Below are 20617 nucleotides of genomic sequence, written 5' to 3'. Positions count from 1 at the left end.
AGCCTGAGACCTGCTCTTCCAGCAATGTTGAAGAAGAAGGCAGAGAGAGACAGAGAGAGGGAGCGAGGGAGAAGAATCAGACACAGTCCTGCTGCCCAGGTGACGTTTTATGCCCTCTGGGTACCACTGATCTCCCCATTCTCTCACATCCCGCAGCCTCCGGGCACCATTTTCTGCTCTCTGCTCCTATGAGCTCCGTGGTTTTAGATTCTCCCTATAAATGAGAATATGTAGAGTTTCCAGTGACTCTGTAGATGAATAGGGAGATATCTGAGGGCAACACAGTAGCTGGTCTCTGCTCTGTGAACACAGTATGCTTTGCCATGTATTGGTGTCTTCCGCCTTGATTTCTCTCAGCAAAGTTTTATAGCTCTTTGTGTACAAGTCTTACATGTATCTTAAGTTTATTTCAAAGTACTTCACATTTTTGATACTGTAGATGTTTTTTCACATTTTGATACTGCAATTTTTTGCTTTTGATTTTCTATTTTCTTCGCTAAAATACAGAAATACAATAAATTTATTTAGCTCACCTCATATGACCTTGCTAAAAATTACCTGTTAGTCCTCATGGATTGATTATAGAATCTTCTGGATTTTCTACACAATCATGACATCTATGAATAAAGAGAATTTTGCCTTATGCATTCTAATTTGAATGTGTTTTATTTTACTTTGCATTCTTGTACTGATAAAAAAAAATCAGAGAAATATTGAATACAAATGGTAAAAACAAATATCATGTCTTTTCCTCAAACTTAAAAAGCAGCCAGTATTTCACTATTAAGATGCCAGATGTAATATTTTTATCAGTGTCTTTTATTAGATTGAAGAAGCTCCCCTTTATTTCTAGTTTACTGAGAATTTCTGCTATGAACATGTGTTGAATTTAGTCACTTGTGATTTTTTTTTTTTTTTTTTTTTTTTTTTTTTTTTTTTTGACAGGCAGAGTGGACAGTGAGAGAGAGAGACAGAGAGAGAAAGGTCTTCCTTTTGCCGCTGGTTCACCCTCCAATGGCCGCCGCTGCAGCCGGCGCACCGCGCTGATCCTGGCAGGAGCCAGGAGCCAGGTGCTTTTCCTGGTCTCCCATGGGGTGCAGGGCCCAAGCACCTGGGCCATCCTCCACTGCACTCCCTGGCCACAGCAGAGAGCTGGCCTGGAAGAGGGGCAGCCGGGACAGAATCCGGCGCCCCAACCGGGACTAGAACCCGGTGTGCCGGCGCCGCAAGGTGGAGGATTAGCCTATTGAGCCACGGCGCCGGCTAAACTTGTGATTTTTTTAAAATTTCTATTTAGGTCTTCATCTTTAACACGGTGACTTACATCACTCACTCGATTTTCAAATGTTAGAGCAACTTTGCATTTCTGGAGCGCATCCTGCTCGGTCATCATGGACTATCCTCTTCACATACTTAGGCAGCAATAGATACAAATTGTGAAAATTGCCCTAGAGAGTTGTATGTGAATGTGAATGATGGATTTCTATCTTTGGTTTATTTTCTCATGATGGCATCATCTGCTTTGGGATCTTGGTCATTCTGCCTTGGTAGGGTGAGGATTTCCTGTGCCCATGTTTCCTGGAGCAGCGTGATTAGAATTTGTCTTCTGCTTTTCTTGACTGTTGGGTAGAATTGGCCAGTGAAGCCATCGCAGTTACGCATGAGCTTCCTCGTGGCAAGGTTTCCAGTGGTCAGTTCCATTTATGTTATATGAATATTAGTCATCTCTTCTTTTTTTTAAAGAATTATTTTATTTATTTGAAAGTCAGAGTTGCACAGAGAGAGAAAGAGAAGTAGAGACAGAGAGAGAGAGAGAGAGAGAGAGAGGCCTTTCATTCCACTGGTTCACTCCCCAAATGACCGCAACAGCCAGAGCTGAGCTGATCTGAAGCCAGGAGCCAGGAGCTTCTTCCAGGTCTCCCACGTGGGTGCAGGCATCCAAGGACTTGGGCCATCTTCTACTGCTTTCCCAGGCCATAGCAGAGAGCTGGATCAGCCGGGACATGAACCCATGCCCATGTGGGATGCCAGTGCTGCAGGCTGGGACTTTGACTACACCACAGTGCCGGCCCCAGTCATCTCTTCTTGAGTGAGCTCTGCAAGTTGTCTTTAAAACAGTTGTCTGAGTAGCTGAACGTACTGACATAAAGCCACAGGGGTGGTGATGTTCTTTCCTTCCTGGTCTTGGTAGTTGGTGTCATTCTCCCTTTCCCTCTGCTAGGCTGACTTGAGTCCTATAGATTTTACTGACCTTTTCACAGAGTGAGCTTTTACCTGCGTGAACTTTGCTCCATTGCTTTCTGTTATCTAGTTCATTGATTTTTGTTCTTTCTCTTATCCCTATACTTAAAGTTAACTATATGAAGATGGGAGCACAGGTCATTGAGTTGAGATTTGTTTCGGAAAGATTTATTTTTATTTGTTAGAGAGGCAGTTACAGAGACAGAAGGAAAGACGGAGCTCTTCCATCCACTGGTTCACTCCCCAAATGGCCGCTGTAGCCAGAGTGCAAGCCAGACCAAGGCCAGGAACCTGGAGCTTCATCTGGGTCTCCCGTGAGCCATCCTGTGCTGCTTTCCCAGGGGCGTTAGCAGGAAGCTGGGTCGGAAGTGGAGCCACTAGGACTTTACTTGGCGCGTGTGTGGGATGCCGCCATCAGAGCCAGCTGCACCCCAACACTAGCCCTTGAGTTGAGTTTCTTCTGGCTTTCTAGAATAAACGCTTATGGTAGACACCTACAGCATGGCACTGCGGTGCTGCCGCTTTTCCTGTAAGCATGCTTTATCACCATCACTCAGATGTGCGTATGCCATGTTTTCGTTTTTGTTCGGCTCAGATACTTGACAGCTGTTTCTTCTCCGACCCACGACTGCTTATCTGGGTGTTGGTTGCTCACCTTCCAAATGGGCGGGGAGTCTTCTGCCACCTTTCTGTGACTGTGTCCCGTCTGCCATTGTTATCACAGAGAGTACCCCATACATCCTCCTGTCTCTGGGTAGCACCTCCCCTGACGTTACCCCAGGGCTCTCTGGAACCATGAGCCCAGAGGCTGCTGGGCTTTGGGGGGGGGCCCTCCCTGGGGCCCTCCCTGCACAGTGGCCTGGACGCTGTCTAGGCAGTAACTAGAAGAGTCCTATGGTAGACTGCCAACGACTGTTTCCTGGTTTTTTCTCTGGTTGTTTTTCCTGGTTGTTGAAGAAGGAGAGTGAGGCTGGTCCCCTTGGCTCCTCCAGTGCTAGGAGCAAGTCAAGAGCTGCGTAAAGTCCATCGTGGGGTGGGTGTTTGAGGCAGTGGTTGAGATGCCGTGTGGCACACTCTCCTCACTACCATAGATCCTGGGTTCAAATCCTGGCTCCACTCCGGACTGCAGCTCCCTGCCAGTGCGCACCCTGGGAGATGGCAGTGATGGCTTAAGGACTTGGGTCCCTGCCACCCACACGGAGACCTGGATGGAGCTTCAGACTCCTGGCTTTGGCCTGGCCCAGCCCTGGCTGTTGTGGGCATGTGAGGAGTGAACCAGTGCCTGGAAGACCTCCGGGATTCTCTGTTAGCCTCTTTCTGTCTCTCTTCCCTCTGCCTTTCAAACAAAGAAAATAAATTGGAAAAAAAAAAAGATTGTTCTAAGTCAATTGTTTTCTCTTACAGCAAAAAGCAGAAACAGTAACATTAAAATGGTACCATTTCCAGTAGCAAAAACAATCTAAGATCCCTAGGAGTACATTCAACAAAAGGTTTACAATTTGTAGGGTGTTGTAGAATATGATAAAAACACATTATTTAATGCCTCAGAAAAGGAAGAAAAAAACCCATGGTAATGAATAGGAAAACTCACGAGTATAAATCTATTTGCAGATTTCATGAACTATCCATGATGATTTTAGTACTTTTTGGTTTATGTAGAATTAACAGGATACTTACAAAATTTCGAATGGAAGAGCGAGGGACTAAGAATCCCTGAGCCATTCTCAGGTTAGACCCAACACCCCAGCAGTTACCCGGTTTATTCCATGAGTCACACCTGCGCCGTGGCTACAGCACAGTCTCTGGGTAGTGGCGGCTGAGTGTTGACTCCTGCCTACATGCGTGCCATCTACTTTTCTGCACCTAGCATCCTCCTCATAGGACAGCGGTGCCAAATGCGCCAAGTGCTGACGAGGGGCCCGTGAGTGCACGGGAGAGCAGTGCTCGGAAGACTGGCTGGCACGTCCTAAATGTGGGCACACAGTAGCTATTGCTATTGTATATCTCTCATTGCTGCATACACAGCATGGAGACAGACAGGAGAGAAGCCTGGCAAAACCTTCAAGACGTTGGGAAAGGTGGACGATGGCACGAGGGGATGAGTGGATTGACTCCCCGTGACGCAGCAAGTGCGTGTCAACCACAGAGCGCGTGTGCAGTTCATTGTCGCGGATCCATGCCACGGCCACCCTGCCCAGGGACAGTGCGTGAGTCCACTCAGTCTACGAATCTCTCAGAGCAGATCGCAGAAGAAGAAGCGCAAAGGGGCATTTATACAAGGTGTTGTAAACAGCAAAGCTGAGCACCAATATCCACACTGGTACAATTGGGATGCAAGGTAAGAGAAAAGCTAGACCCCAGGGGGCTGTCCCAGCAGACAGTAAGGGGCACGGGGCCAGCTGGGGTCGCTTAGAGCGCTCCAAGACCCACAGGCAGGGCGTCGGGTGTGAAGCTTGCCAGTGGGCTTATCTCCACCGCTGAGGTTGGTCCTGGGTTTATGTCATGGTCTGTATGTAGTTCGCTACATTTCACAATCTATGAGACATATCTGAGGAGTACCAAGCAACTCTAAACAATGATCGTTTGTGGTATGTCAATAGTTTTCTGCTGTAAGAGTTGACGCTGTGGCGCAGTGGGTGAATGAAGTGCAGGCGTCCCATATGGGCACTAGTTATAGTCCCGGATGCTCCACTTACAATCCAGCTCTCTGCTGTGGCCTGGGAAAGCAGCAGAAGATGGTCCAAGTCCTTGGGCCCCTGCACCCATGTGGGAGACCCGGAGGAAGCTCCTGGCTCCTGGATTCGGATTGGCTCAGTTGCGGTCAATGGGGAGTGAACCAGCAGATGGAAGACCTCTCTCTCTCTCTCTCCTTCTCCTCTCTCTCTCTGCTTCTCCTCTCTCTGTAACGCTGACTTTCAGATAAAATAATAAATCTTAAAAGAGTTGATGCTGTGACTAAGCTTCTTGCTTTGACCTGCAACAGTATTGGATGAAGTTGAAGTGCCCACCGGAGTTCCTGCTGGGTAGTAGACTTTTCATGGGAGGAATCAGTGTCTCCTGAGGACATAGAATGATGTCCAGGAAGCCGGAAGGAGTACAGGGAGCTGCCAGCTGTGGCATAAATGCAATGTAGAATGGAAAATGAAATCATATTTTCCAGTTCTCCTAGCATCCCATATGTGCATCAGTTTGGTCTGTAAGCTTTTTTTCAAGGAGAAAAACGCTGTATCCTTTGAAATCATCCCATCTTCGATTGACTATGCAGGATACTGCAAAAGGAGACCATAAAAGGCTCAGGTTTTATAAATGAAAAGTGTCTAAAAAGGCGAATACCAAACCTCTCTTTAAAACATACAAGGGGGGCTTGAGAAAGTTTGTGGGAAAACAGAATTAAAAGAGAAGTTTACTGTGGTCAAAATATTTTTGAGCTCCATGCATTTTCCATAATACGCGTTTTCCATGGGCTCTGTATGTATCAATTTCATCAATTTCAGGGAGTTTGTACCAAAATAAACTTTTAATTCCATTCTCCGCGAGTTTTTTGAAGCATATCTTATGCTACTGTATTTCTCTATTTTTAAAAACTTTTTTTAGGATTTGTTTATTTGAAAGGCAGAATGACAGAAGGTGGGGAGAGAAACAGAGAGAGAGAGAGAGAGACAGAGAGCAGCAGATTTTTCCATCCACTGTTGAATGAACCACCACAGCTAGGAGGGGACCAGGCTGAAGCTGGTGCCAGGAACTCTATCTGGGTCTCCCACGTGGCTGCCAAGAACTCAGATATTCACGCCCTCCCTGCTGCTCCCCGGGTGGGTTAGAAGGGAGCCGGACCAGAGGCGGAGTCGCTGAGACGCAACCTCACACTGAGATGTGGGACGCAGGCGTCTCAGGCAGTAGCTTCCACCTCCGTGCCACAGTGCTGTCCCGGAGTTTCTTTCTTTCTTAAGGCTGAGTAGTATGTCATTGAATGCACATACCACGTTCTCTCTGTTCTTTTAAGAATACCTTAACGAATTAATTTACTTATTTTAATTAAGAGGTGAGTGCTCCCGCCTGTCAGTCACCCCAGCCACCCTGGCCAGGACTGAAGCCGGGGGCTCCCCCATGGGTGGGAGAGACTCACGTACTGCAGCCATCACCTGCCCTGTCTCCCAGGGCCCTGGTAGGAAGCCGGAGTCAGGCTCTGGAGCCAGCTGCGGAACGGAAGTGGTCTGATAGGGAGAACGTGCGTCGTAACTGAGGTCGGACACCTGCCACCTGCATTTCCTTTGTTCCTTGGGTTTGGGGTTGTTTCTACCTTTTGGGAGTTGTTAGCCATCCTGTGGTCCTGAGTCTACCCAGGTATGTTTGAGCCATGCTATCAAGTATTTCAAGAAGTAGACTCTGCCTGTCAAAAAAAAAAAAAAAGTAGAATGGCTGGAGCCATAATCCAGGTCGCTGTCCACAGCGACAGCACCATTTTACTTTCCCACAATGGCACACAAGGGTTCCAATTTCTCCACATCCTCCCCTGCACTGTCCACTTTCTCGGTTGTTCGGGGTTTTTTCCTGTTTGCTTGTTTGTGTTTTTCATACTGCGCCCCCTAGTGACTGTGAGGTGTTATGTCACTGTGGCTGAGAGCTGTTTTTCAGTAGTGATTTGAGAAGCTAGGATCTTTTCCTGGGTGTGCTGACCATGAGTTGTTATCTGAGAGACAGAGGAAGAGAACCCATCCACTGGTTCACTCCTGAAATGCCCACAAGGGTCAGGGCTGGGCCAAGCCAAAGCCCGGAGCCAGGACATCTGTCCGGGTCTCCTGTGCAGGGATGTGACCACTTGGGCCATCAGTGTTGCCTCCCAGGGTCTGCACTGACAGGAAGCTGGATCGGGAGCCAGAGCCAGGCGTGGAAGCCAGGCCCTCTAATACAGCTGTGGTCCTCTATACGCCAGGCTGGGGGCCTGCCTGGACTCGGATGGTTTTTAGGACTGTGTGGTTGCAGAATCAAAGGGAGGAGCCATTCCTTCATATTTTTGTATGTCTGGTTTCTTTATCACTTAGGCGTAAAGTTTGCGTGGCTTGAATAAAGAGAAAAGGAAAATGTGTAAGGATAGTTCTAAAAGTTTATGGCAAAAATGGAAGAAGATACTTTTTTTGGTACAAAAATTCTGTTTTAAATCCATGTGTACTTTTTTTCATAATATCCATTTTCCAAGAACTTTTCAAAGACCTCAAAAACACATTTGACATAATGTATGCTGACTTCGTCAGTCGGTCACATGATTTAAGAAACGCTTAATGGTGGCTGGCGCGTGGCTCACTAGGATAATCCTCCACCTTGCGGCGCTGGCACACCGGGTTCTAGTCCCAGTTGGGGCACTGGATTCTGTCCCGGTTGCCCCTCTTCCAGGCCAGCTCTCTGCTGTGGCCAGGGAGTGCAGTGGAGGATGGCCCAAGTGCTTGGGCCCTGCACCCGCATGGGAGACCAGGAGGAAGCACCTGGCTCCTGCCTTCGGATCAGCGCGGTGCGCCGGCTGCGGCGGCCATTGGAGGGTGAACCAACGGCAAAGGAAGACCTTTCTCTCTGTCTCTCTCTCTCACTGTCCACTCTGCCTGTCAAAAAAAAAAAAAAAAAAAAGGAAACACTTAATGGAGGCATTTTCTCTTAGCCCATCTTGCATCACAAGTCACTTAAACGAAGAGACTTTCCCCTGACGCTTCACACATTCTCACTTGTACATGCCCCCACCACCATTGAATCAGAGCCTTTCAAAGCCTTGTGAAAACCAGAAAGTGTTTCTCTGGGTGTCTCAGATAAGCAACAGGTGCACGCGGAACTCAATGTCATGGCCCATTTCCACAGGTGCTTGAAATAATCTCTTCTAGCTTTTTCTTCTAAAATTTGACTTTTACTAACCTGGAAACTATAGTATGCTGGATGCTTTATAACCACTAAGACGTTGAGCAAGAGAATGTGAGATTATGCAGATGAAGCCCTATGGTCTTTTCCCATTACAGCTTGGCCACTGCCACAGCTTCACCCTGTTCTTGCTGCGCTCCTGATAGTCTTCATTTGCTGTCTCCTCCTGAGAACCCTGTGCTTCTCGACAGGAGCCTTGCAAGGGGGCAGGGGGACGCCAGGCATCACCATTGCCTCGGTTGCACTATAAGTTAAGGTCATGCCCATGAGATCGAATCAACAAGTGTTTCAGCCTAACCTAACAGAAGGGCAGGCGATCGGCTCGGTGGCTTAGTCGCCACTGGAGATACCTACATCCCATATGGGAGTGCCCGCTTCACGTCCTTCAAGCCAGCTTCCTGCTATTGCACACCCTGGGAGGCAGCAGGTGATGGTTCAAGGACTTGGGTTCCTGCCACCTGTGTGAGAGACCCAAGTTGAGTTCCTAGCTCTTGGCTTGAATCTGGCCCAGCCCTGGCCATTGTAGCATTTGGGGAATAAACCAATGGATGGAGGATCTCACTTTTTGCCTTTCAAGTAAAATGAAAATTAAAAAACAATTATTTAAATCCTCATAGAAATAATTCTGAACACACTGTCATTGCTACAAAGTAATAAGAGCGTTTTAGTTGAGCTGTGTTTTGCAGCTGCCTTGCTCTCTCCTCTGAGTACTGGCATGGCTTGGTTTTATTTCAGGATTCCACTCTCCCGCTTAAACCTCTCACTTGCACTGCAAGCTAGGCTGATTCTAAAAATGGCACATGGAAAATCGTCTGTGACTACGAAATCCCAGCCCCCGTCCCAACCTGGCTGTCTCACACATTTTTGTACAACTTTTCGAATGGCTTCCAAATCTCCTGTCAATTCGGATTAAGTCCTTCAGCCTTCTATGGAAGGGAGGGTTTTGCCGTCAAAACCGGAAAAGTTCCTCTTGGTGTTGACAGTTGCGTAGCATCATGAAGCGTGTCCTAAATTGTCATGAACTTCTCTTACAGTATAAAAGCACAGATGGATGACATCATGATGTAGAGCGACTTCTATGGAAATTATAAAAAATGCTTTTTAAGGAATTCTTAGAAATTGGAGTTCTTACATCAAGAACCCTTCCTGTAGCATGTAATCAGGAAATTCGGGAATCTGAACTTGGAAGTCTTTATCGTGAACCTAGAAAGCACTAGAGACTTCCAAGTTCAGACCTCAGATTCAGTTCTCCAAGCCCTCAAGTCCTGCCTCCCCTTGTATGGGGAGGTATCCACGTTACCAGTGAGCATGAAAGGACAAAACACACTATAGCCAGGTAACCAAGGAGGCTGACATGACTCCTGCCCATGCTGCGTTGTGAGGTTGAGTTAGGATCAGTTTTGGCAGTTCATGGAAATCATCATCATACAGCGTCCTCCCGTCCCCGAAGGCCGTTATAACGTCCCAATAGCAGGTGAGGTAAATTTGAGAAGTTGTTAACCTCTAGGTTTTGAGCCAGAACATAAAATTAACCCAGGCAGACAGAAAGTGACACCAGAGAGGCCAGCATTTTTGCGTGGCTGGTAAAGCTGTGGCCTATGACACCAGCATCCCGTGTGCGTGCCAATTTGAGTCCCGGCTGCTCCACTTCTGATCCAGCTCCCTGCTAATGCGCCTGGGAAAGCAGCGGAAGGTAGCCCAGGTACTGGGGCTTCTGCACCCACGTGAGAGAACTGGAAAAAGCTTCTGGCTTCAGTCCAGCCCAGCCTTAAATAAATTTTTTTTAAATAAATGAAGCCAGGAATCCAGGTATAACAGGTATTGATCCAGGAGACAGGAATCTGAATGCTATTATCAGATTCCCCAACACTGTCAGTTGGAAGAAGATTCAACAAACTACAGGTGAATCTGTCCAGCTGCTGGCTTCTGTCACAGAAGTTTAACTAGAACACAGCCTTGTCCCTTTACTCATGTTTTGTCAATAAAGTTTTATTAAAATGCAGCCTTTTCTATTCATTTAAATTTTGAACATGGCTGTTTTCAAGTTCCTATAGCGAAGCCGAATCATTGAACAGAGACTTTATGGCTGGTGGCACTGGAAACAATGACTGACAGGTGCTTTTCAGAAAAGATTTGATGGCTGCCTCATAGAACATTCTGCTAGGCTATCCACCAGTCTTTAGGCAGGACAAAGTGAAAAATACAAATCTGAGAACAGCTAGGACCCAGTAGGTAATGGGTACCTTGTCACCATGGAGATGTGAACCAGTGGGTGGAAGACCTCTCTCTCTCTGCCTCTCTCTGTAACTCCACCTTTCTAAAATGGATGGATGGATGGATGGATGGATGGATGATGGCCTCTGAGTAACGCGTCATCTCCCAGTTGTCAGAGTGCTTTTACAGTCACTCACTCCCTTGATTGTTGCACCTGCTCTGTGATAGCCTCAAAATGCCCGTGGAAAAGTGACTTGAATTCTTCATGTCGTGGAGGGTTATAGTTCATTGTAAACAATGAAAGAAAAGGAAGAAAGGAGAAGGGAGGGTAGAAGTGTGGGCGGGAGGGAGAGGAGAGTGGGAAGAATCACTACGCTTGGCCGGCGCTGCGGCTCACTAGGCTAACCTTCCGCCTGCACACCGGGTTCTAGTCCCGGTTGGGGCGCCAGTTCTGTCCCGGTCGCCCCTCTTCCAGTCCAGCTGTCTGCTGTAGCCCGGGAAGGCAGTGGAGGATGGCCCAAGTCCTTGGGCCCTGCACCCCATGGGAGACCAGGGGGAAGCACCTGGCTCCTGGCTTCAGATCAGCACAGCGTGTCAGCCATAACAGCCATTTGGGGGTGAACCAACGGAAGGAAGACCTTTCTCTCTGTATCTCTCTCTCACTAACTGCCTGTCAAAAAAAAAAAAAAAAAAAAGAATCATTGTGCTTGTACATCTGTATATGAAACACATGAAATTTGTTCACCTTATATAAATAAAAAATTGCAAACCAGAGCTGCCGCTGTGGCATAGGGGGCTAAGCCACCATCTGTAGTGCCAACATCCCATTCAGATGTCAGTTCAAGTCCAGCTGCTGCGCTTCCCATCCAGCTCCCTGCTAATGCATCTGGAACAACAGTGGAAGTTGACACAGGTGTTTGGGCCCCTGCACCCACCTGGGAAACCCAGGTGAAGCTCCTGGCTGCTGGTTTCAGCCTGACCCAGCCCTGGCCATTGCGGCCACTTGGGGAGTGAAACAGCAGTTGGAAAATCTCTCTGTGTCTCTAACTCTGCCTTTCAAATTAAAAAAAAATAATACAATAAAACCCCAGCCATTTGGGAAGCTGTGCGTAGTATTTTCCTAACGTGCATTTCTGCAGAGCCCTGGTACTGCTGGCAGGAGGCCGGGTGGGAGGACAGGTCAGGGATCTGAGACGCTGGGAGAAGGCGGCTGCCTCCCTCCAGCTGCCGCTCGCCCGCCCTTTCCAAGCGCGGCAGCTCCACACTGGAAGCTGCTCTCCCAGCCTCCAGGCTGCAGTGCCACCATCCGCTCTGCAGCCCGGCTATTGCTCTTGCACATTGATTGCACTTGCTGCATCCCCAGGACCGGGAACTGCGAGGGACCTCCTGCGGCTGCAGGCTGGCCGTGTCTGTTGGGGTCTGGCGCTCCCGATCCCACATGGATCCAAGCTACTGCTGTGACAAAACACTCTCTGCGTGTTCACACTCGGCGTGAGGTGTGGATCACAGCCCGACTCGCTGATCCGCAGAGACGAGAGCAGACCCTGTGGCCAGACTGAGTTCAAGGCTGAGTACTTGCTGTCCCTGAGATCTTGGGGGACTTTTAAAAAGTTTGGCAAAAGAAAAAAAAATGGAATTAAAAGATAAGTCTATTTCAATGGAGACAAATTTTGAGATCCATGCTACGTACAGGAGTTGGCTACATTCTACCAGCACCTGGAATTCTACACAAAGCACCCCAGGACAAAACGGGTCATCACAGCTCTCATGTCTTGGAGAAGTGAGTCCTTGATTGCATGATTATGTTCTTGTAGGGCCAGCTGTGTCACACTTCTGGGACATTCCTTTTGATAAAGGGTAGGCAAGGACACCCTGGGCTGAGGGGAACAGACAAGAGGCTGGGTCCCACCTTTCCATCACGGGGGTTTGGGCTCAGTGTTTGCGGCACCAAGATGCTGGTACCTGGCAGAGATGCCAATCACTCCACCTGCTGAGGCAGAGTGTGGCTACCTGCACAGGTAGGCAGGACCAGAGCAAGTCACAAGGTCATGACAAAAAGCCCACCCAGCAGGTGCACCACACCTTCACCATGGGGGTTTCTCCTAGGGAGATGACCTCAGTATCCATGCCCAGAACCATAGAGCAAGTATGTGCGGAGCCCGTGGGAGAATGTAGGTTAACAGCGAGGAAGAACCAAAAGGGGGCAGGGAGATTGTGCCAGCTCATACCTTTGGGTTTTGGAAAATAAGATCAATCCAGAGAGGCATCAGCTGGCTCTGAGCTTGGTCTGGCTGAACCAGGAGCACGCAGGAAATCCTAACAGCCAGACCCAGCTGTGGATAGCAGGAATAGTTATGGCTATCAAAGGGTGGCCACTGGTGTCAGACACGGGGGAGCAAACAGGAGCTGCAGGTGGACAGCTAGAACCGTGCGTGGGCTATGAGAGCCTGTGCAAAGGCCCAGCAAACACAGGGTCCCTGCTGGCCATGGCCTTGACCCCGTGCCTGGGGGCAGTGGCCCCACACCCCATTCCTTGACTCTGGCAACCAGGGGCCATCGCAGGGGCATACTGCTTCGGCACAACCCCACAGCTACAGGCAAGGGACAGGAGTCGCAAAGCGAGTTCGTGGGAAGTGTCACTGATTTCCTCTCGTCCCGAATTCTAACCATCACAGTGCCACCTCGTCAGTGAGGACCGATGTCAGTGGACAAGGCAGGGAGGAGGGCCAGGGGCTTCCACTTGTACAGCTGCAAGTGCATCCTGTAAGAAGGGCATCCAATAACGTGAAAGCACTCAGGAAGATGTTCTCGCTGAAAGAAGGGGCCAGGTTGGAACCGACAGGATGCGTGCTTAGAATGTCACAGTAGGAGGATAAAAAATCCCAGCAGCTCACACACAGGCTGATGGGGCCGATTCCAGAGGCTCTGAGCGTGAGACGTGAGACACAGGAAGTGTGGGGTGTCTTGGGGACAGAGGGTGGCCCAGAGTTCTGGGAAAGAGGAAGTAGCATCCAGGAGACGATAATCTGTCCGCAGGCTCCAAGCAGGGCTGCACAGTAAATCTGAGTCGGATCTGTCGGCCGCGTCTGAGGCTGCCCTATCAGGCAAAGGCTTCTGTGTCAACCTCCTGTTCTTTCCTTGGTTTAAAATAAAAGTGAGCCATGCACAGTGGCGCAGAGGCCCTGCGCTCAGAGGTCAGGGTGACCCGAGGGCTTGCTGTCCACTACGTGACAAAGCTTCTCTGGAAACTTCCAACATGATGGACACGTGGGGCTCTCCCCCGGGGCGCTGGGGAGGGTTGGCCTTGTAGAGGAGCTGCCATACTTGAAACAGACGTGCAAGTTTGCATGCAGATGCCTGAGGTCTGTATCTTTAGTGACCAGAGAAGACGTTTAGCCTACGTCATCTTTTTTGTTATTTTCATTTTATTTGAGAGAGCCAGAGATCTTTGATCCACTGGTTCATTCCCCAAATGCCCACAACAGACAGGGCCAGGCCAGGCTAAAACCAGGAGCCTGGAGCTCAACCCAGGTTTCCCAGGTTTGGGAGGAGGGGCCCAAGGACTTGAGCCGTCACCTGCGGTGTCCCCAGCAGGAAGCTGGAGTCTGGGAGCACAGCTGGACTGGAGCCCAGGCACACCGGTTGGTGTGGCTGACGTCCCGGGCAGCCCTGCACCGGACACCTGTCCCATAGCTCAAGCCTAGCGCACCCCCAGCCCGGGCACTGAGACTCTGATTAGGTGATGGTGATATGCGGTGGGTGATGCAGACAGCCACAGTCATCTCTGTGAAACCTGAGGAGCAAAACAAGCCAGGGACCCAACAGTGCCCCCTTCTGGGGCAGCAGCTCCTCGTGGGCGGCTAAGGAAAGCAGCTGGCGCAGGCGCAGGGCGTGGAGACAGCTGGGAGCAGCGTGGACCAGGTGGGTGGTGCCCATAGCGGCTGTTCCCAGACTTTGCAGTTCACGGGGCTGGAGGGGAGGCCCAGGAAGGTTCGTCCTCAGTGGTTCTCCACAGGGCACTGTGATGTCTCAGGTCTGAGAAAGTCCTCATTGACCTGGGCAGAGGCAGCTGCTCCTGTACCCCCTTACCCTCACCCCAGCAGGTCAGGCACCCATGTCATCCATGCAAAGAGAGCCTGTTGATGTGTGTGTGATGTGTTCATATGTTCATATGTGTGCACATGTCCTACTGGTACCATGTGTGCAAATAGACACGCAAACATATGTCCAGCAGGTGCCATACATGTGTGTATGCACACATGTGTCCTACTGGTGTCATTTATGTGGGCATATATGCACAGATGCCCTACTGGTGTCATATCCGTGTGCATGTGTACACACGTGTCCTACTGGTATCATGTGTGCTTACATGTATGTGCATGTATGTAGATACTCATGAATGTGTGTCCTACTGGCATCACACATATATGTGACACCCTGGCTGGTGTTATTCCCTGGCCTGCCACATGGTATGCAGAGAAGCAGAGTGTGCTATAAGGAGGTGTGGCTGTGCCCCTGGGACAGGCTTCTCCCCCATCAGACGGGCAGCCTACCTGTCTGACACAGCCTCAGGACGCGTGCACGCGGCTCCCTGGGCCTTCCCGGGTTGACGTCCACCACCAGGAGGAACCAGCCCTGGCTTCCCGGGACTCCTGCACCCCAGGTCCCGAGTTGCGCACTGTTGGTCACTGTTGGGAGGGCAGGGACCTGTGTGTGCACCTGCCTGGGGGAGGGGTCCCCGCTCACCCCCCAAGCTGTCCCCGTGCAGGTCCGCGACACGCACAGAGTTCCTGAAAAGAAAGCCGACTGCTAGCGACAAGAAGGGTTTGAAGGAAGAGGGGGTAGCAGCGGTACCCAGGCAAACGGAAAAGATGAGCTGGCGGAACCACAGTGGGGCCGTGGTCGTTAGAGGAGAGGCATCACTCGAGTCTTACGCTCCGCTGTTTAAAGGGGTGGGTTTTAAGTCCTGCACATTGGCTGGCGCACTGGCTCATGACGTCACAGGCACGTTTTCTGTTGACCTCACGGTTTTCCCTCCCAGTCTCATGGGTCTGAGATCATGAGTGTATGTAATGCCAGTGTGGACTCCGGTCAGAGCCAGGATTCGATCTCGCAGCTCTGACCTTTTTTCACAAGGCTGTGCTAGGCTTTTAGGAATCATTAGAGCCGTGAATTTGGCTTAGGCCGGGGGAAAGGGAAACTCGTATTTATGGGCTGTTGTCGTGTGCCAGACAAGATGCTGATTTGTCATCTCGGTTGGTCTCTAGGTGGTAACCGTATGAGCAACATTTACCATCCTATTTTATTAATGGAAAGGCAGCGAAGCCAGCGCTGGGCCCGCATTTGGAGTTGGGAGGTGACTTCCATTCCAGATGACCCCGGAATTATGCTCTTGCCCGTGCATAATTCTCTGAAGGAGAAAGTGCTAAGTAGCTGTGCATTTATCAAACTGTAAATGGGGGACAGCACGGTATTTGCACTTGGAGCGGTGTTACAGGATCGCATCGCCCCAACTCCTTTTTATAGTGCACAGAGTTTGTGTGGACGTCCCTTAGGGAACACAGAATAATTGAGGTTGGAAGCAGCTTAACCCCAAGTCATAAAAAATCCCTGACACAGGAAAATAAGAGGGAAAAAAGCTGAGGGGAGGTTGCATGCTTTGGCTGTGGGCTCTGCGTTGGGTTGATGGAGGGAGTGCATTCAACTATAAAAAAAAAAAATCGGACCCCTTGAACACACTTGGTTTCTGCATCGTTGCTGTCGGTCTTTCAGAAAGATCCTCATTCCAAGAATTCAACTGTTCATCAAAATAAACTCCACACGCTCTCAAAGGCAAAATAACGTATGTTTCCTCCCCACGCTCCTACACATAGGTGTGTCCCCGCTCAGCACCGTACATACCCTGCGTCGTACATACCTGAACGTGCTTCCTTATTAAGGAGCAGATCCCCTCTTGGCAGCCCGAAGAGGTGTGCCAATGACCTTCTCCTGGTTTCCTGCTTTTTTTCTTTTTTTGCTTTTCCACGGTCTGTAAACAGCAGGAGAAGTAATTAGGTAGGTGGGCACTCGTGCACTGTCAACTCTTGGAATATAATATAGAAATGTGCTAAGGCAAGGAAATATTTGCTTGAACGCGTGCCTGGAAACTGAATGTGGTATGCAGTTCATAGTAATAGAAACCACACATCTGGCTCATTTTTATGTATTTTACCTGGGAGGGTGGGGTAATATTTACATTCTTTTTCCATTCCTGGCTGTCTGGTTTGTGCATGCTAGCGTGTGTGTGTGTGTGTGTGGTTCACATTCCCTGTTGCAGAATCTGCAGAGTTGGAGCATTTGCCGTGGCAAAAATGTCACCGGCATCTTTGAAACACACATTTGCATCCTGCAGTTCTAGTAAATGGGCTGCGATGTGAAAAGAAATCCAGACACAGTCCAGCGCGTTCCGTGCAGCTGTGACTGTGTCCCTGTGAAAAGTGACGCTCACGGGATTTTTTTTTTCCGTGTTTTTTTTTTTTTTTTTTTTTTAGAATCTGCTGCCCCAGCAGGTAGCGTTCTGGGCTGGCGCTTTTTGTTGTTGTTGGTTTTTCTGTGCTCTGTAAAATGTCCAAAGCTTCTCGCTTGGCCAGACCGTTCTCTAACACAGCCTCCAAGCTGCCTACATCTCGGAGGGATGATTTAAGCAGCAAACAGAAAAAACTGAGCGTAGGTGAGAAGATTCTGAGAGCTGGAAGTGAGGGGAGCTTGGTCAGACCGCAGCAGGTGCCGTCGGCAGCAGCCCCTGCTCAGCGGAAGCCTTCGCTGCACAAAGGTAAGTTTTAAATCAGCTGCGTTCGGGAGCTTCTGCTTAAAACTTGCAGCCTAACGAGACTGCAGGTCGCTCCAGTGCAGGAGCGAAACTGTAACGTTCGCTGAAACCCGGGCATGCGTTTCTAAAACAACCGGGAATTCAGAAGGTGGAGGTCATGGGACTGTCTATTATTCATTAAGGAACAATAGGAGCAAAATTGATGGCTTTCGCTCCTTTTGCAAAGTGACGACTTTTATTCTTGCCTGTGTTTTACTACCTTTCTTGATCTCGCCACATTCGCAAAGTGTCTCGCTCATCTGCACAGAGACGAGAAAACAAGGAATTTCCGCATGCTTATTTGCTATCTCTTTTAAAAATGACTGATCTGAAATGCTAATCCAAGGATAGGGTTCCTGGCCCAGCGGGACTTAAATCCCCACTAACGGTGTTACCTGGAGCTTTGAACTAAGCCTGCTTAAGTGAATGTTAAGATGTTGCACTTAGCTACAGTATTGTTGAATATTTGACCCAGAACTAAGAAATGTAGTAACCAAATAAAGCTATCTGCTACTTTAGCATGTATAACCATAGAGGGCAATGAAATCATAGCTGTCATAGAATAACTTCCTCCATTGTACCAGAACTGCGTGTTGAATCACGAAGCAACAATGTATAATATTCACTTTAATACATTTCGAACTCCACCCTAAAATGTAATAAACAGTGCAATGATTTTGTAGTAAAATAAAAAATTGTTTTAATATTCTCATTCTTATAACTGGGAGTTTGTATTTTGTAGAAAAAAAAATGAGTTCATTAAAATTTTTAATCTTGACTTCTTCTCTATGAAAAGTTCTTACAAATGAGGATGCAATGATGCATTTTTGTGCCACTGTTTCAAGGATGCAAATATGTGTGCAGAAAAAATGTAATTGTTTCCTTAGCTTTATTAATATTATTTTCCGCTTGATCAGTGAAGTGTTTATACAAAAACTGAGACCAAAGCGTGCCTGTGTAAGTCTTGATGGAACTTGTAGAGGAGACCGAATTTTGGCTGCCGAAAAAGGAAACTTTCTTTGATGTGAAAATGTGTGTAAAAGTCTGAAAAATTCTTATAAAAAGTGAATTCCAAAGAGTGTCCAACCATTCGCATGGTGTTTTCACCCGGTTCTGTATACCGTTGGGAGGAGAGGGAATTTTTTCAACAACCCAAAGTAGGTGCTCACTTGCTTTTGATAAATCATGAGGATGACTTGGGGTGGACTTAGTGGGAGAAAATTACGTTTCTTTGCTAACGGATTTGGCTGAGGGCTTAGTTAGAAGTCGTTTGAAACTAGACATGATTCTCCAAGTGCCTGATCCAATGATAATGCTCACTTTGGTTACAAAGTATTCCACTGGGGGCAGTTACACAATAATAAGGGGCTGTTTCCTTTGGCTCTTTCAGAAAAGACAAGGATGAGTCCTCTCAGAATTCTGAAATCAGCAGGTGCACTGGATGATTTTGAAAGACAGTATCAGTAGAATGTGCATTTGCTTTCCCTTTCCACTCCAAGTTCTGTTTGCTGTGACGCATTTCCTTGTCGGAGGTGGGATGGAGTGATTCTCCGAGAGCCGGTTGGGTTGGGTTGGGTTGGGTTGTGTTGTGTTGTGTTGTGTTGGGCTTGTTAACTTACCGTGGTCGTCACAGACCAGGAAATCCTGGCAACAGTCACCTGTGTTGGGTCTGTGTCACATTGGTGTGTGTTCCTGGTCACCTCCCTAAAGCCTTAGTGGGTGTTTATTTCAGTTGACCCACGAGGCTCAACTTGATCTTTTTATGACAAATACCACACGCTGTCTGACTTCCTTTAGTTTCTGCGTGTCTAATTTGTAAACAAAGTGCACTCTGGAGCATTTCTAACTTTTTTTTAAAGATTTATTTATTTATTTATTTGAAAGAGTTACAGAGAGAGAGGAGAGGCAGAGAAAGAGAGAGAGAGGTCTTCCATCCGACGGTTCACTCCCCAGATGGCCGCAATGGCCAGAGCTGTGCTGATCTGAAGCCAGGAGCCAGGAGCTTCTTCCTGGTCTCCCACACGGGTGCAGGGGCCCAAGGACTTGGGCCATCTTCCACTGCTTTCCCAGGCCATAGCAGAGAGCTGGACAGGAAGTGGAGTAGCCGGGTCTCGAACCAGTGACCATATGGGATGCCGGCGCTTCAGGCCAGGGCGTTAACCCACTGCACCACAACTCCGGCCCCTCTATCTTTTTTCAAAAGGTGTCTCTACTTGGTGTATTCCCATGCCTTCCCTGCACTTCTTCCACTTTATGTCCTGTACACTGATTTTCACATTAAAAGAGGGAGACCAGATGTGTTTCATCATCATGATTAGGTCTTCAATTCCATCTAAATAATATGATCTCATAAATAGTTTCCTTGCTATAAGCCATAAACGTATATGTGCTAGAAGCGTTTTCTCTTCTCTTGTCAGCATTTCTGATTCTCCCAGGACAACACACAGAAAACCCCATCCACAGGGCCCCTTCTTCCTCCAGCGCCTCCCCCTGTAGCCCTGAGCCCTTGTGCACTGCCCCTTCCTGCTTGCTCTCTGGGTCCCGGGGACGGAGGGCCCCGCCTTCACTTCTCCCGTCCCTGAATAGCTAACCAAGAGGAACACTTTCCCCGCTCCCATGTCCAAAACCCGTCTGTCTTCTCTTCCCACATTTGAAAGATAGTTTGGGTAAGACACCGATTCTTAGACTGATTCTCCATCATCATATTAAAGGGCTTCTCCATTGTCTTTGAGGATCTCGAAGCTTCCTTTACAGGTGAGCTCTCTCTCTCTCTCTCCCTCCCACCTTCCCTCTTGAAGCTTAAGGATCTCCTCTTTATCCTTGATGTTCTCAAAGCTCACTGAAGTATTTGAAAGTGTGAGGGTTATTTTATTTTTTCATTTTGAACGGGTCTTTGATGGGCCTTTTCAATTGGAAGAGTTGTGACTCTCAGGTCTGGTATTCTCATTCTTTGATGTTTTCCCCTCTGTCTCTGCCCTGATTTCCCCCTCTTGGATCTCCCACATCCGTTTGCTGAGAGAAGGTGTCTTTCCCTTATTTGCCTTTTGACCCGTGCGACTGTAGGAAATTGTGTCAGCCGTGCCGTCCAGCGCTTCTACCATCGAGTTTAGATCCTCATGGTCATGTTCATTGCCTGGAATCTCTCCTCGCTCTGCTGATTTTGGGGACAAAATGCACGGTGACGTTCCGAGCACGAGAAGCCTGCCTGTGTGTTTCCTTTGCTGAGCGTGATGGTCGGTGCCTGTTTCAGTGTTCAGTGTCGCACGGGCGAGGTCCTGCTCACTGCACAGCTGGTGTGTGTTGTCCGCTCAGCCAGTGGTCCAGACAGCCCCTGCAGCACAGGACCCTGACGCCCAAGAACTCTTAGGACAGCAGCACCCACCGCTCATTTCCACCCATAGTGAACCTCCCGGCTTC

At 48.7% G+C, this 20617-nt stretch overlaps 1 protein-coding gene across 4 annotated transcripts in view; it reads left to right on the top strand.

Annotated features, from left to right (window-relative positions):
• The window catches only part of KIAA1217 (KIAA1217 ortholog), a 657029-nt gene that overhangs the window by 251015 nt on the left and 385397 nt on the right, over nucleotides 1–20617 (top strand). The window contains exon 1 of one of the 4 annotated variants that reach the window (XM_070056127.2): nucleotides 17140–17164. The exons of the other annotated variants lie outside the window; for them this stretch is intronic. The gene's annotated coding sequence lies outside the window, so the exon portion shown is untranslated. Of the gene's footprint in view, nucleotides 1–17139; nucleotides 17165–20617 lie in introns of those variants that run through there. 4 annotated transcript variants of the gene reach the window in all.

The sequence above is a fragment of the Oryctolagus cuniculus genome, chromosome 13 (genome assembly GCF_051225735.1).
Source record: "Oryctolagus cuniculus isolate XC-2025 breed Fujian yellow rabbit chromosome 13, ASM5122573v1, whole genome shotgun sequence".
Taxonomy (NCBI): domain Eukaryota; kingdom Metazoa; phylum Chordata; class Mammalia; order Lagomorpha; family Leporidae; genus Oryctolagus; species Oryctolagus cuniculus.
This window is presented reverse-complemented; position numbering and strand designations above follow the sequence as displayed.